Source organism: Diabrotica undecimpunctata, chromosome 1, assembly GCF_040954645.1.
Source record: "Diabrotica undecimpunctata isolate CICGRU chromosome 1, icDiaUnde3, whole genome shotgun sequence".
Classification (NCBI taxonomy): Eukaryota; Metazoa; Arthropoda; class Insecta; order Coleoptera; family Chrysomelidae; genus Diabrotica; species Diabrotica undecimpunctata.
This window is the reverse complement of record NC_092803.1, coordinates 1,202,713-1,218,304: the sequence shown is the minus strand read 5'-3', so window position 1 is coordinate 1,218,304 and position 15,592 is coordinate 1,202,713. Positions and strand designations below refer to the sequence as shown.

At 33.0% G+C, this 15,592-nt stretch overlaps 1 protein-coding gene across 1 annotated transcript in view; it reads left to right on the top strand.

The window, feature by feature from the left end:
- Positions 1–15,592, top strand: part of LOC140443092 (cyclin-A2-like) — a 71,088-nt gene that overhangs the window by 17,368 nt on the left and 38,128 nt on the right. The window lies entirely within an intron of this gene.

The following is a 15,592-nucleotide window of genomic DNA, read 5'->3' as shown; positions in this document are numbered from 1 at the left end:
CATCCCCAAGCTTTTTAACAGTAGCAAACCTGTTTATTATTTGAATATATTCCTCAGGGCTAACGATTGTCTCGCGCTTTCTGATTTCCTTCTCAATATTTCCAAAAACGCTATTACATCTGAACCTTTTCCAAACTCGTTTTCAATCCATACTTAGGAATTTATGTTTTGTTTAGTTTGGATTTCGAAGACCCTTTTACAACACAAAAATAATTAAAGTATATCTGCTTACTATAAGTGGATTGATCTGGAAGTTTCGGTTGATAATTAAAGCTCAAAAATCAACAAGTCATCTTTGACCTCCCTAAGAATGTCATAAAATGCTTTATATTTTCACTTGTGTACTCGTTTAGTTGTTATGAAAGTAGTTTTTTTTATTTGCTCGGTAATTGACAAGCAAGTTGAACAAACATCCACACGTGGGCTACCAAATCCTAAGTTATATTCTGTGTTAAAAATAATATTAATAGTATTGCCCTTTTACCATAACAATTTTGTCTTGAACAGCTGTTATGTACATTCGCCAAAGTTTTGATGAGAGATACTTTCGACCCATCTTATTTGTACAATAATGTGTTTCGCTACAGTTCAAGCTATTCAAAAAACGCATAAAACTAGCTTTTTTGGTTGTAAACTTGTGAGAAGTTCTGTCCCCTCGTCTTCTCTTTTGGCATTCCACCAGTAGTAAAGTACCTTTGGGCTAAGCGATTCACCCTAAACCTGGATATATTTAAGGTTTCCAAAAATGTAGTATAGCAAACTGGGACATTTTTTTTTCATTGTTTCGTATAAAATATTTCGCTCTAGCTTGTTGTACTGTATTCTTATTATTTTTAGGGCGCCTTCTTTGGATTTGCTGCATAGTCAATTAGCTTGCAATATTTTATCCGGTTTTGCATAAAACTTTGAGTGAAAGCGTCTAATACCCTGGGCTGATATTGTTCTGCATAATAGTGCACCACTATGGTGGTTTTATGTCGGGAAGTACGGGAAGCCTTTTGTCGTATATCTAAAAAAAAATGGGTGTGGCAGTCCAGTGGGACTGCCGGTAGAAGTTATACTTCTATACACGCGTTCGTTGTTAAAAATTTATATAGGAGTCAATCTGCACAATCATTACATATGTAATGCTATAGGTAAGAGAGAGCAGAAAGAGAAAAAGAATTATATTATAAATATAATATATTATAATATAAAGATATATTATTATATAATAATATGATTATATATATATATTATAATATAAAGAGTTATATAGGTATATGGTGCATCGTTTGCTGTATATAAACATTTGACCTGTAATAGGAGTATATTAAATGAAGGATTGTATCAATATTTTAATGAAAATATATATTTTTATTTTTATATATGTATAAAAGGAGTTGAATGCAAAAAAAAATTTACACATACTCTGCAGTAAAATTCATTGTTTATTTTGTTATTAATATAAAAATTACAATACAATAAATACACTGCAACATAATTTAATATAATAATAAATATAAATTAAAATGTAATATTTATTAACATGAATATTACATTAACTTACCAATATACATTAACTTACTTTACGAAGATAAAAATAAAAAACCAACAACTCAGATTATGTTGTAAATTTTCATTTTATTTTAAAATTTATGTTTTTCGCATATATTACATATATTTAATAAGATTAACGTGAGGTTTTTAAATATTTCAAAAATAAAAAAGGAAATTCATAATTGGGATTCAAACTCACAACCACCAGCGTATGAACCAAACACGTAAAGGATTTGCCAATTAGACTAACTAACGGATTTCAAACTTGACAGTTCTCGGTAAAACAGTGATTATTTTGAAATACAAAAGCCTAAAATAATTATAAACGTTTTATTTTAAATAATACAAAACATATCACATAAATAATAATATTAATTCTACATATTATATTATATATAATATTATATATATATATATATATATATATATATATATATATATATATATATTAAATATATATACAAAAGGAACATTTTTATTCTCGAGAGAGGAAGAGAGAGAAAATTTATCTTCTGTCTCTCTCTGACTCATTATCATACATATGTAATGGTTTCACAGATATACTTTCATGCAAATTTCCAACGCCGACCGTGCGTATAGAAGTATAACTTCAAAAACGGAAGATAAACGTCGTCGGGTCGATTGGCTATCGTCTGTGTTTTATCTGAACATTTAAATTAAGCCAGACCTCTTGAAAATTTGTATAAGAGACTGTTAGTTCTGCACTCTCAAACTTAGACAAATTGTGTATTTCAATATGGAGAATCCGAAACAACTAAAAAATACATTATTGACAAAAAGTTGAGAGTGTGACTTTTGCAGCTATAGCCTTCATATAGTCCAGGCGGCACCTGTTTTGGACAACTGCAAAACAGACTGCTCCAAAACATGTAGCTGCGTTAAACATGGTTTGAATTATTATACTTATTGTACTCATTGACAAAGCCAATTATACAAAAAATGCAATAATTTCCAAGATATCGAATAAATCGAGGTACAAATTAATTATGATGAGAAGATAGTCACAGAAAAAAAAATTTAGGATGTCTTACAAAAATCTCTTGAAAAAAATGCGTTTCAATTAGAAGACGAAGAGATCGACAATGAAGGCGTGGTGAAGAATACGATTCTCAGCCAAACTGTACAAAGCCTCGAGTGGAATATTAAATATATACTGAAATATAATTTAATTATACTAAAAATAATAATTTTATTATATTTCTTAAAGTATTTATTTTTAATTGAGTTAAAAACCGATTTTATTGCATTTATTATTTTATAGGTATCAGTAAAATAAATTTTATAATTTAAAATCACATTTTTAAATGAATTTCACATTTGCGATAAATAAAGCTAGTTTTACGGTAACTAATTTTTGATTGTTTAAAGATCGTATAAATTTTATTAATACATATTTGCAAATGCGATATTTAATTTTTTTAGCTTGCGAAACCTCAATTTAAAAAAAACATCAAAATTGGTTAAATAGAAGCGGAGATAATTGAAATTTTTAAGGCGCTTTAATTTTTCTTCTTCTCCCTGGTCCTCTCTTTCCAAATACCTTGCCCTGAAGAATGAGTTGCAACAAGCCGTATCTCTGTTCATTCCTCATAACGTGGCCAAGATATTCTAGTTTGCGCTCTTTGATGGTGTTAATAATCTCGCATTCCTTGCCTATTCTACGTAGGACCTCAACATTAGTCACACTATCCACCCATAAAATTCTTAAAATACGTAATTTAATTTTTAAGACGTGTCAATTCGACGTCAAATCAATTCTCTCTTGTCAATTTTTTGACGGACGGACCACTTTTATTTGACTTTTTATCCAAGTTGTAGTAGTCTGTAGCTAATATAAATTTGTACCCAATTAGTGCTTTATATAGTAAAGGTTTTTATTTAGAAAAGTGATCTTAAAACCTTACACTTTTATTGTAAATCGTAGTCAACTTTGACTGATCATAACTCAGAAACTGATGAACTGATCATCTTATTTTTTCTTTTTTTTTGAAGAGTCTTTCGAAACACTTTTATTATCAGTTTTGAAAATTAAAATAGATTAACAATTGACGAAGTTTGTCGTAATGATTATAAGCCTAAAGCTTAAACGATTTTTAAAAAAATTCCCTAGGCTCTTGTAATAAACATATTTTAATTTTTCAAAAAGGGTTCAAAATCTTAAATGCTCTTCTATATGCTAAAATAATTTTCAAGTATCTAAAAAAGTTTTAGTTTTTTTGCATGCATAATTTTGAAAATTCTTCATTTGTAAAAAAAAATTATATTGCAAAATTATTTTGCAGAAATTAATAAATCGATTTTAATGAAATATTATGTGATGATAAAACGTATTAAAGAGTTTGTTTTTTGGAATATGAAGTTCCTAGGTTTTATTTTAGTCTGAAAAATAAACTCACAAAAAACATTTTTTTAACTTTTTCTTTTTGTGTTTTTTAGTATTTTTTCAATAATACCAATAATTGTTAAGATTTAAAACTAGCATTTTGTATAGGAAACTTTTATGTCTCATACAAAATTATTCTAACTAATAGTTCCTGCGATATACGCGAAAAAAGGAAACATATGAAATTCTTTGATTTCATTTCCATATTTTATTTAGAAAACAGTTAAGTTCACATTTTACAAATCACGCATAGTAAAATTATTATTTGTAGTGATATACTTTGGAGCGATTTATGAAAAAACTGCAATTATATACTTTACACTCAAAAATCGTTATTTTAAACAGATACCGTCTGGATTAATAGTCGAAGGTGAATACTTTATCAAAATATTTCTGCATAATGAAGTGTTTGTCGACGGGACGGCGGGGACGGGAGGAGTCATGGGTCTTGAGGGTGATTTTGATATAAGATTTATATTTTTGCACCTTTACAATTGATATGATTTGTGCCTCATGTAAGGGACCATTTTCTCAATAATTATTTTAAGCGACATATAAAACCAATGCGAAGTTATTAAAACTCAAATACCCTACTACGGGTGCAAAGAAGGGTACAACATTAAAAAAAAAAAAATTAAACCCACATACTCTATGACAGTAAAATCAAGTGTACATGACTATTAAACCAAAGGAAAGTTATTAAAATATAAATACTGAAAAATTAAGGACTGTCAATTTAAACTAGGTATTTTAAAGACAACTAATTTAAACCCACCTATCCTATGGCTACAAAATCAAGAACAAACCAAGGATAAATAAGTATAAACCAAAGTTAAGTAATTTAAATGCAGTAACTTAATGTAAATGTAAACATTAATGAATGTATTAAATATTCCTAATAAACTCTACCTTATCATTAGAATTCCGATATCGATTTGTAAAAACATTCATTTATTCCTTATTGCTATACGGAGTAGAAACATGGACTCTCGGAATTACAAGCATGAGGCGTATAAAAGCCTTTGACATGTGTGTTTTTCGAAGGATGCTGAAAATTTCGTAGACAGAGCACGTGACCAAGAATGAGGTGCTAAGAAGAATGAGGACTGAGAGAGAACTCCTAAATATTAACAACAACAGAAAAACGAGTTATCTAAGACATATTTACAGAGGAGAAAAATATAACTTTCTACGACTCATAATGGAAGGGAAAGTAGAAGGAAAAAGAGGTCAAGGAAGAAGAAAATGCTCCTAGCTGAAGAATGTAAGGACTGGTCAGGCATGGGCACACATTCGATACTAAGAACAGCTCAGATAGAGAGCAATTTCCTGTAGTTATAGCCACCCTTCCGTAATGAAGAAGAAACCTTAAGAAGAAGTGTAAACAGTATTTTATTTAAATTAATTTATTCAACAAATAACATAATATAATTTAAGAATAGTTATTTCTATAATTAGGCATATTAGACTACAAGTGAGTGAAATATTTTTTTACTCGGTATTGAAATTGTTCTCACTAATTGTCAGCAACAGCCGGCAACTAGTTGTAAATAAAAGTTCAGTGATTTAATTATATATAATTTTATAAAATGTATTCTTTCCTATCCGATTTAGCAAATCGCTCTATGATTGCATCAACATCTAAAGAAATTTCTGGATGCACATCGATGACTGCACCAGTTAACTTTTCCTCCCAAGTTCTATCTCTAAGCCAAGTGATCGCAGTTTTCTAATACTTCGAAAATAGAATCAGGACGAAGTTTTCCATTATTTTGCACGACTCTTTTCCACTTTTAAATCCACAGTGAAAACTCTTGTTCTACTGTGGAAGATGCAGTAAACGGTCCAATATTATCCTGGAAGGTGTAAATAATTTTTTTTAATGCAACTTTATCTTCTGGCGTGTTATCAGTTTTAGGTAAAACAACTGGAAGATTAAATAGATTCATAACATTTGGTGAAAGTCGTTTTTCTAAATCAATTAAGATATTGTCTAAATATAGATCTTCTAGGTAAATACATAGATCTTCGGAAATATTCTACGCAAACGTTAGCAGATTGGTTTTGACGACCAGTTTGACGAGAAACTATACGAGGCATCTTCAATTCAATGTCTAGTTGTTCAGCTATTTCCTTTACTTCATAGTAAAGTTTGATAAAAACAGATTCAGCATTTGATCTTTTATTTTGAAGAATGCATTTAGTGTCCTCTATGGCCTCAGTAGCCTTCTTCAAATCTAATTTTGGTGACTGAAGAAGACGACTAAGTGATACAGTTGTACCTAAAACATCACTAAGACAAACTACTGAAATGAGAAATTCTGGGCTCCTAATAATTTGCATTAATAAAAATGCATCAGCTGACATTTTACTGTCCTTTCCACAACTGTTTCAAGAGCGTTGTATATTTTGATGATTGATTCGCCCTGGAGCTAAAGATGATCTTCATGCCTTTTTAAACCAACGAGTTTCACAAATACCTTGGAAAGCAGCTCCCAGTTCTTATTCAAATTACAAACAACCAATTCGTAGACAAAACTGAAGATAAGAAATACCTAATACAAAATAAAAATGTGCTGATTTCGTGCTAAAAGTCATGTCATGTACATTGAATGAGCAATAATGTGTGAACAGTAATTCTATCACATCGATAATCGAACGATTCTCTGGCACTCAAATGACGAACTGTCAAAATTTGAAAATCGCCTAACTCTGAATTCGCGGAAGTCAGGTTGTTAATCGAGGTATTACTGTATTCAGAATTGTTGATTTTTTTTAAGAATTGAAGAGCAATTTAAAAAGGCTTCCGCTTAATTCTACACTTACCCTTAGAATAAATGAGTTTGAATCATTTTAACTCTTGATTTCTTGCTTATAAGGTTGATGGGTTTTAAATTATTTTTTTTTTAGGATTATCAAATAATCCTAAAAAATTTTGATATTTAATTTTGTTTGGGGGGGGGGGTCATGACCGCCATGGCCCCCCTTGGATTCGCCACTGTTTCTGTGTTACTTAGTGTCGCATTTCCTGTATTTATTTTATTTCAACTGCTCTTATAAGTGTCATCTTTGTCTTTGTCTGCACATGTTATTACTTATTTTTAATTCTTTAATCAGATTGATTAAAGAATTTTATATACTATAAAGAACTGCTTACTATCGAAGTAGAAGATCCAAATCAACCACCCCCAGGAGCAAACAACAATACACCATTGGAGCCTCCATCAATTCAGGAAGTACGGGATGCAATAAAACACCTAAAAAATAATAAATCTCCAGGAAGTGATGGTATACCCGCGGAACTTATTAAATGTGGAGGTGCTACTCTGACTAATCATATATATAAAATCATACTGAGAGCCTGGAATGAGGAACAAATCCCAGAAGAGTGGTGTATTGGGATCGTTTGCCCGCTACACAAAAAGGGCGATGAATTAGAATGTAGAAACTATAGGGGAATAACCCTCCTTAATACAGCATACAAAATATTTTCGAGTATTTTATATGGTCGCCTGAGTGAATATTCAGAGGAGCTTCTTGGAGAATATCAAAGTGGTTTTAGGCCTGGTCGATCAACAACAGACCAGATCTTTGTGCTAAGGCAAATACTGGAAAAAACCAATGAATTTAATATCGACACATACCATCTTTTCTTAGATTTTAAATCGGCCTATGATAGTGTCCTAAGAAATAAATTGTATGAAGCCATGGATGAATTCCACATCCCCGATAAACTGATAAGATTGGTTAAGGCTACAATGCGTAAAGTTGTTTGCAAAGTCCAAATACAGGGCGAACAATCACAGGCATGTTGGGCTGCGACAGGGAGATGCACTGGCGTGTCTCCTTTTCAACATAGCTTTGGAAAAGGCGGTCAGGGATGCCCAAATAGACAGCAGAGGAAACATTTTTAATAAATCATCACAAATTTTGGCATATGCAGATGATGTTGATCTAGTTGCCCGCACAACACGCAAGCTAGAAGAAATGTATACCACCTTGTCACACGCCTCAAAAAATATGGGCCTGCAAGTAAATGAAAATAAAACTAAGGTAATGGCATCAACACCCAACAATAGAGCCAGAAACATCGGCCACCAATTCACGGTTGATAATTCTACCTTTGAAGTGGTGGACAAATTCACATACTTGGGCTCCCTGATCACCAAGGAGAACGTCATGACGGAAGAAATCAAGCGAAGAATAATCCTAGCAAACAAATGCTATTTTGGACTGAGTAGACATATGAGAAGCAGAAACTTAAGCCAAAAAACAAGAATAACCATATACAAAACCCTTATACAACCAGTGTTGACATATGGGTCGGAGGCATGGACCATTTCCAAGGCAGATGAAAATCTCCTGCTTATATTTGAACGAAGGATCCTGAGAAGAATATTTGGTGGCATCTGTGAAAATGGTGTTTGGAGAAGGAGGTACAACTACGAGATATATCACAGATATAAACATATATTTGGTCGTAAAGACGTAGTATCCTTTATAAAAATAGGAATACTAAGATGGGCAGGACATCTGGCAAGATCACAGCAGAACAACCCTCCTAGAAGAATCCTTATGTCACAACCTGTGGGAAGTAGAAAAAGGGGTAGACCAAAACTCAGATGGAGGGATGGTGTAGATGAGGATGGTAGACAAATAGGCGCAGCAAACTGGCAACAGTTGGCAATGGATAGAACTGACTGGCGTAATAGACTTGGGAAGGTCGAGGCTCTTTTATAGGGCTGTAGCACCAATGATGATGATGAATCAGATTGAATAGTTTCGAGGAGATTGAGTCTTCTTTTTCACGCCCCTATTTATCTTAATCTCATTAGAAACTTTTCCGTTGAATTTTATCTTTGCTGTAGTATCTTTTTTTTTATATCCTCTAGCTTCTTATTTTCCAGCCATCTTTTTTCTTCACGACAATAATATCTCTATTTTTTCTTAGCCTTGGAAGGTGACCAATGTTGGCGGAGCAATCTCAGATAGTGGTTTGGTTGCTTCTCTAACCAGCTTTTTACAGCAGCGGTGAACAGAGTTCATGTAATCATGATAATTTCCAACATGTACATTAACTTTTATTATTATTCGAGGTGTTAATTGTGTACTCGAATGACACACCGAAATTAAAAAAAAAGTTTACTCGATTCTAGGGTTTTGTTGAATGGTCAACTACCTCGCCAGGCCTCCTGGATTATTTCGAATAAATTCATTAATGCAAACAATAAATCGAACATTGTAATACATAATATATTTTATAAAGTAATTATTTAGGTTATGCGAGCCGATAATTCCCTTGTCTCGTTGAAGAAGCGATTGTGTTAAAAAAAATCGATATGAACAAGGGTTATGGGACGATGTTTTCTTATCATTTAGACGTATAGTAAATATTTTTTCAATTATAATTACCATACTGATTACCACTGTCGTAGTATTTTGATTTTTATTAATATAGGCGATTTAGATAACAAATGTAATAATGCTAGTAAGAACAATGATAATCGGCAAAAATCCCTATAAAAGTACCGTTTCTCCAGTATTGTATTGTTATTTATTTATTATTTTGCAAAAATCCCAATAAAAATTGCATTAGAGTGTGTTTTGTGGAAAGTAAACTGTTTTTTTGCAATTAGCACTTTAATATACACTTTAATATATTCTATTGATCAAGAAATTAACAAAGTAAAAGTAAAAATTACTCACTAGTCGACTAATGGGAACTCAACTTCTTGCAGTTTATCATCAGCTGCTTTATTGTATAATTTGGGTGTCTTCATAGTATTTCTGACAAATTGCCACAACCCGTTTGAAGATAAACTGATTAGAATGAACGCATGATGCCATATAAAGTGTCTGTTACCAAGTTGTTCCTGCACTTCATCATCATCATTCTAGCATTAAAACACTGCGTGGATTCTAGTCTCCTCAAGAATTTCTCTCCAGTCGTCCCTATTCATCGCGTTTCTCCACCAAGCACGTATTCCCATATTTCTTATGTCTTTATCGAGTTATCAAGGACCCTTATTCTGGGTCTTCATCTTCTCTGATCAATAGGTCTATCAAGGAGCGTTTTTCTAGCTGGGTCAATTTGTTCCATCCATTTTACATGCCCTATCCACCTCGGACCTCCTATCTTAATATGTTTTACCATTTCAGGTTCCTAATAAATTCTATAAAGTTCGAAGTTGTATCGTCTTCTCCACACTCAATTGTCATTCACTGCTCCATAGATTCGCCTTGGTACTTTTCTTTCGAAACATCAACATATTTTCATTATTTTTTGTTAGAGTCCAGGTCTCTGAACCATATGTTAGAACTGGACGTATTATTGTTTTATAGTTTTATTTTTGTATTTCTCGATATAATTGTGGATTTACGGAAGAGATTAAGCCCAAAATAGTATCTGTTGACCGTGCAAATTTTGTGGTTCATCTCTGCGGTAGTATTATTTTCAGTGTTAAGGAGCGCTCCCAGGTATACAAATTCGTTCACTGCTTAGATGACGTCGTTTTCTAGTGGTCGTAGGATTTGTGGTTGCGTGGTTATTTTCATATACTTCGTTTTGTTGGTGTTTATTATTAAACCCATTTTTGTAGCTGATTTTTTAATGTTACATACGCCTCTCGGTACAGTGTTTTCCGTTCTCCCAACAATATTGATATCATCAGCATGGGCCAGGATTTGCACTGATTTATTATATATTGAACCAGTGGATGTAATATACGTATTACTTTTTCCAAAACCAGGTTGAACAGTATACAGGAGAGGGTTTATCTGGTGCAGCCTATTATTTGTTTTAAAAATAACGTTTCTCTTGTTTCCCTTCTATTCACAGAGTCGTAGGCTGCTTTATAGTCCATAAATATGTGATGAGTATGAATGCCATATTCCAGTGTTTTTTCCAAAATTTGTTTCAGGGTTGCAATTTGATGAATTGTCGATTTACCATCTCTGAAACCAGCCTGGTATTTTGCTACTATCCTTTTTGTATATGGTGTCATACGGTGACATAGTACTGTGAAAAATATTTTATACACTGCATTAAGAACCGTAATTTATTTGTGGTATTCAAAGATATCTCCTTTTTTGTGTATGGTGCAAAGTATTCCAATATTCCAATCATTGGGGAGGGATTTCTGTATTCAAATTTCTTTTATAAGCTGCTGTAATGCCAAAATGGTATCATGTCCACCTTCTTTATATAGTTCAGCTGGAAGATTATCTATTCCGGGTGATTTGTTTCTGGCTAGTTTTTTAATTGCACCTTTAACTTCAAGAATCGTTGGTGGTTCCTTTTCCCTCTCGTCTGTTTCCCTTACCCCATCTCTTTCGTCTTCAGGTTTTCTTCTTCCTCTATAGTAAGTGCCTGGTTAAAGTATTCCACCCATATATTCAATACATCTTTCCTTGTTGTTAATAGGTCACCATTGTGCCTTCTGCATTGTCTTGTGGTTGCCTTGAATTCTTTTCTGTTGATGTTAACTTCCTTATATAATGCTCTGAATTCTTTCTCTCTGTTGAGTTTTTCTATATATTTAAGTTCCTTATTTAAGTGGTTCCGTTTTTTTCTTTTGTGTATCCTTTTTTCTTCTCTTTGTCTCTCTGTCTACAGTTATTCTAGTTGTTACTGCACTTCTTTAATAAATCTACTTTTAAAAATTGTTTTTCACAACTTGCATTGTAATGAGGTAAAGTTAACACAGACAATGCAAAGCCCCTTAAATTAGCAAATAGAGCATTACCGTCAAAATATACTTGAGTGCAAAATAATCGACTCAAAATTATTTTGCGAAAGCATGTTTCTTGTTTCAACCTAAAAAGTGTAAATTTTAAAATATTTAGTGTATAATCATTAACCTCATTATTGAGTTTTAAAAAAGTTTTGTTTTTTGGTGAATCCGATGACTTATTACAAGTAAATAATGCAACACGTAGAGAGGGGATCAGAATTTTACTCATTTAAATCGACACGCACCGACTTAACGCGTTCGGTTAACATCGTACGTATCAATTTCCATAGCAAACCCACTAATACACAGGTCACTAAGTTCGCAACTGCATTACAAATGGATACCACATCCTTCAAAGCAGCTCAAGCAGTAGCATTATTGTGAGAAGGCCTGAGTCAGAGGACCGTGGCAAATCGACTAAATTTAAGCCAATCTGCTGTGTTCCGAGTGTATCGTCAGTACCAAGATACTGCTGATTATGTCCGCCACTAAGGAGGAGGCCGTAAACGAATAACAACGGAAAGAGATGATCGATTTTTTGTATTGAAATCCCTGAGAAATCAACATTTAACTGGTGCTAATCTCAAAGAAGAGCTTAGCGAGGTCCGAGGTGTAGTTATCAGTGTTTGGACAGTCAGAGGGAGACGAAAGGCAGCCAACCTGACACCAAAAAGGGCAGCTACGGGTCAAAAGCTAACTGCAGTCCAGAAGAAAAGGCGATTAGAATTTGCTCGAGAACATCTGGATTGGGGCGACTATCAATGGAGTCAGGTATTATTCTCCGACGAAAGTAGGATATACCTACATGGCAACGACAAGATGCGTCGAGTCTATAGAAGGCCAGGAAACCGATTTGCTCAATGTTGTATACGAGAAATTGTGTCATATGGAGACGGTTCTTGTATGTTTTGGGCAGGCATTTCCATGGATGAAAAAACCGAGTTGGTTTTCGTGCCTGGTGGAGAACGTTGAGGAGTTTTAACGGCGGATCGTTATATCAGAGACATTTTGGAGGAACATGTGGTTCCATACGTGGGATTTATTGGTGATGCCATTATTTTAATGCACGATAAGGCACGATGCCATACCACACGAGTCACCATCACCTATCTGACTGAGATCGGTATACCTACAATAAATTGGTCTGCGTTGAGCGTGGACATAAATCCAATAGAGCATGTTTGGGATCAGCTTAAAAGAAGGGTCCAGAACATAAATCAACCAAGGAGCATAATGGAATCGAGAGGTGAGCTTAATGATGAATGGGAAGCAATGCCTTAAGAATTTATTATAAAAGTCATCCGATCCATGCGAAATCGATTGGAAAGTGTAATTAGGTGTAGGGGTGATAATATCAAATACTGAAAAATAAAAAAATTCATTTTGTAATTGATGATTTCTCTGTTCATAACGTCTTTCTTGCGTTAGTTCCAATGATGAATATTTAGGAAACTCTGTTCGTATTGCATATTGTTTTTATAATGCGTTTTCCAAATAATGCAATAGCAGTTTTTGTAAGTTCAATAATAAAGTTATTGTTTGCACATGACATATTTTTATGTTCATACTTATTACATTAAAACATAAGGTGTAACCTCAAATATCACTTTTGAGTCGATTGTTTTGCACTCAAGTGTATTTTATTTGATCCACTTTAAAATAGAATTCATCAAGATTTTTGAATTTTATTGGAATATCCTGGTATTGTTGAAGTTTTTTTCATTCGCTATCAATTTTTTGCATTGTTTGTAGGTCTTGAGGATTACAAATTCGGCGCTGGTGCATTACTGGTACTGGGAATAGAGGACGGTCCATTTATACCGTCGATAATGACGTGGTTTAGGTGGAAGTTGGCGGGGGGTTGAGACAATTTGGTCTATTTTCAATTTCTATGGCTTCTCGGATAATTCTTGGTTTATAGAAGCAGATGGGGGCTATGGTTCTAGAGTTTTCAAGAGCTGAAATTGAGTCGGGAATGCAAACAGAAATGGAATGTTCATAAATCCTATTTTGGAATCTACGATTTGTTTGACCTATATAGAATCAGGGGCAGTCTGCACAAGAAGTTTCATAAACTTGAGTTTTTATGTATATAAACAGTAATTAAGATCATGGCACCATATGCAGAACGGATAGTAGGAAAATACCAGGCTGGTTTCAGAGGTGGTAAATCGACAATTCATCAAATTGCAACCCTGAAATAAGTTATAGAAAAAACACTGGAAAATGGCATAAATACTCATCACATATCTTTTAACTACAAAGCAGCCTACGATTCTGTGAATAGAAGAGAAATGTTCAAAGCAATGAAAGAGCTAGGAGTACCAAATCAGTTGGTAAATTTAACAAAAAAGGTGAAAAAGTTGAATGTAGAGTACGAATTCAGAGGAACTGTCTGAACCTTTTAAAACAAATACTGGTCTGCTCTAGGGAGACCCGCTCTCCTGTACACTGTTTAATCTGGCTCTGGAAAAAGTAATACATAGATCACAAATCACAACCATTGGTTCAATATATAATAAAACAATGCAAATCCTTGCCTATGCTGATGATATCAATATTGTTGGGAGAACGGAAAACGCTGAACGAGAGGCGTATGTAGCATTAAAAGAATCAGCTAAAAAATAGGTTTAATAATAAATACCAACAAAACAAAGTATATGAAAATAAGCACTCAACCACAAATCCTACAACCACGTGTTATAGAAAACGACGTCATTGATGCAGTGAACGAATTTGTATACCTTGAAGTGCTCCTTAAAACTAAAAATAATACTACCGCAGAGATAACCCGTAGCATTTGCACGGCCAACAAATGCTATTTTGGGTTCAATCTCCTCCTTAAATCCACAATTATATCAAGAAATACAAAAATAAATCTCCACAAAACAATAATACGCCCGCTCCTAACATATGGTTCAGAGATCTGGACTCTAACAAAAAATAATGAAAACATGCTAGGATGTTTCGAAAGAAGAGTACTAAGTCGAATCTATGGAGCAGTGAATGACAATGGAGTGTGAAGACGATACGACTTCGGAACTTTATAGAATATACCAGGAACCTGATATCGTAAAACATACTAAGATAGGATGTCTGAGGTGGATAGGGCATGTAATGCTGATGGAACAAAATGACCCAGCTAGAAAAACGCTCCTTATAGACCTATTGGTCAGAGAGGAAGAGAAAGACCTAGAACAATGTTTCTTAATAACTTCGATGAAGACATGAGAAATATGGGAATACGTGCTTGGCGGAGAGAGGCGATGGATAGGGACGACTGGAGAGAAATTCTTAAGGAGACGGACCCACGTACGGTTGCAAAGCCAGAATGATGGTGAATTAAGATCATTAAGATATTTATTAAATAAAAAACTGATTAATTTATTTTTGTTGTTTGTTTTTCAATTTCATTGAATTTTATAAAATCAGTAACTGTATTTACTGTAGAGTAAATTTCAATATCCTAATAATATATACATTATTATTTTTCATAATTTTATATAAACTTTAGTTAATAAACACGAATTTTCAAGAACAGTAAAATTAAGTTCGTTGTAGAAATAATCAATTTCAAAATAGTGGTTTTTACACCATATTTACCTTTTATTTCTATTAAGTTCTGAATTATTATATTCTGTATATAAAAATATTAAATTATAACAATGTTATAACTTTAACAACACCGATTTTAGAGACATATTTTCGCAATTACATTCAAAATATTGTTCAATGTCAACTTTTTATCACGATGAGTTTTTATTTTGGGGTAATTATGTTCATTTTATAATAATTACAGTACCAATCAAATAAACATACAATGTATAAATATTACGCGTTATATAAATTAAATATATTAAAAATGATATATATTAAATGATGAAAACAAGAAAACCTTCTTATCTACTGCCTTAAC